Source organism: Sinocyclocheilus rhinocerous, unplaced genomic scaffold (assembly GCF_001515625.1).
Source record: "Sinocyclocheilus rhinocerous isolate Xijiao unplaced genomic scaffold, SAMN03320098_v1.1 scaffold12628, whole genome shotgun sequence".
Lineage (NCBI taxonomy): Eukaryota > Metazoa > Chordata > Actinopteri > Cypriniformes > Cyprinidae > Sinocyclocheilus > Sinocyclocheilus rhinocerous.
In genome coordinates, this window is record NW_015629155.1 from 3,929 (window position 1) to 6,397 (window position 2,469).

Sequence of the window (2,469 nt, forward strand, 5' to 3'; positions counted from 1 at the left end):
GCAGAAACCATGCTCAACCTAAATACACGTACCTGGGCTGAGAGGATGAGGAGGCTCAGAGGAGGCAGGAGCCTCCTTCACCAATAATGTAGATATCCCACATTATACACAGTTCCTATTCTGTAAAATAAACCAAAAAGGAATTCTGAAAGAGAAAGCACTCCTCGCCAGATTCCTTCCATGCCCTGCCTACAATCCCCGTGATCGGTCTGATTAACTGCCTCAGTAGCCGCGAGACCTGAAACGCGGGTGAGAGGCGCTCAATTCTCAAAGAGAATCAGGCATACAGGCATTCTCAACGCGATCACATCTGGTCTATGGCTAATCTCCGTCGAGAGCCAAACACACTCTGTTCAAACACTAAATTCTCTCAAGAATCAGGCAAGAACAGAAACCGCCGCGAATGCATCGCATTAAGCTTGTTCAACTCCCTCGAGAGGCGAACGCGCTCGTGCAAACGCTGACAAAAACTCGAGTACAGACCTCTGCTCTAGTAGTTCCGCGAATGCAAACAGTGAGCGCATCCTTACCCCTCGTGAGTCAAACGCATGTGCTTCCGTACACAAGGCTTGAAGACAAAGAAGAGGATGACGTTAACGCTGACAAAAAACTCGAGTACAGACCTCTGCTCTAGTAGTTCCGCGAATGCAAACAGTGAGCGCATCCTTATCCCTCTTGAGTCAAACGCATGTGTTTCCATACACAAGGCTTGAAGACAAAAAAAGAGGATGACGTTCTCCGCAGGTGCTCTTTTATACCCACACTCGCTTTATTGTTTACGTCATAGGCTGCCTTTTTAGTTTTTTCATTCATGCTTCAGACGCCGGTCATGCTGAAGGCATTCCCTTAGCGCCCTCTAGAGGACGCAGCGTGGAGTTCCCTTTCAAAAGGGAACAACACATTGGACTTGGTTTACACAACAGAAAAAAATGCGTACAAAGCTGCACCCCGCCCCCATCTCGGGTACTCAGACCACATCTCTGTTATGCTAATTCCAGAATACAGACCACTTCTCAAACTTGCCAAACCGGTCCAAAGTCAGATGACAGTATGGCCAGACGATGCTACCTCAGCACTACAGGACTGCTTACAGGACACAGACTAGAACATGTTTAAAGAGGCAGCCACCTACCATGACCACACAGACCTGCAAGAGTACACTGAAACAGTGACTGCTTACATCAAAAAGTGAATTGATGATGTAACAATCACCAAGAACATTACCACACGTGCCAACCAGAAGCCATGGATGACAGCAGAGGTTCGTGGGCTGCTAAAGACCCGAGATGAAGCATTCAGATCGGGAGCCAAAGCAGTACTCAAAACAGCAAGAGCCAACCTGTCTCCTTGCATCAAGAAAGCAAAACGGTTGTATGCACAAAAAAATCAATAATCACTTCACTGGATGTCTTAACAGACATCTTTAATATCTCACTAAGCCAAGCAGTTTTCCCCACATATCTCAAGTCCACTACCATCACCCCAGTACCAAAGAAGTCACTTGTGTCTTGCCTGAATGACTATCATCCCATACCACTGACCCCAATCATGATGAAGTGCTTTGAAAGGTTAGTCATGCACCATATCAAATCCAATCTCCCCAATACACTTGATCCGCTCCAGTTTGCATACCGTCCACACCGCTCCACGGATGCCATTTCCTCCACCCTCCACCCTCCACCTGGCTCTTACCCACTAAGAAAACAAAGACTCTTATGTTAGAATGGTGTTCATCGACTTCAGCTCAGCATTCAACAGAATAATCCCACAACAGCTCATCAACAAACTAAATCTGCTGGGCCTAAATACCTCCCTCTGTAATTGGATCGTGTACTTTCTAACCGGAATACCTCAGTCAGTCCGTGTCGGCCGCAACACCTCCAGCACTACCACACTGAGCACAGGTGCCCCACAAGGCTGTGTGCTCGGCCCGCTGCTGACCCCCGACTGCACTGCCAAGTTCAACTCCAACCACATCATCAAGTTTGCTGATGACACAACTGTAGTAGGTCTCATCAGCAACAATGATGAAACACCCTACAGAAAGGAAGTGGCACAACTGGTTGAATGGTGTGGGGCAAACAACCTGTCCCTCATTGTGAGTAAGACAAAGGAGGTTGTGATGGACTTCAGGAGAAACTCTGTTGACCATCCCCCATTAACCATCGACAGCTTGACTGTGGAGAGAGTCAGCAGCACTAAATTCCTTGGAGTGCACATAACAGAAGACCTCACCTGGACCACCAACACCACATCACTCTCCAAGAAGGTGCAACAGCGGCTCCATTTCCTGCGCCGACTTAAAAGAGCACGTCTCCCTCCACCCATCCTCACCACATTCTACAGGGGCACCATTGAGAGCGTGCTGACCAGCTGCATCACTGTCTGGTACCCTCTGAAACATCATCCACAACCCCAGCTCCTGAAACCAGGATCATTTCTCCCCCCATCCCACCACACCACACCACA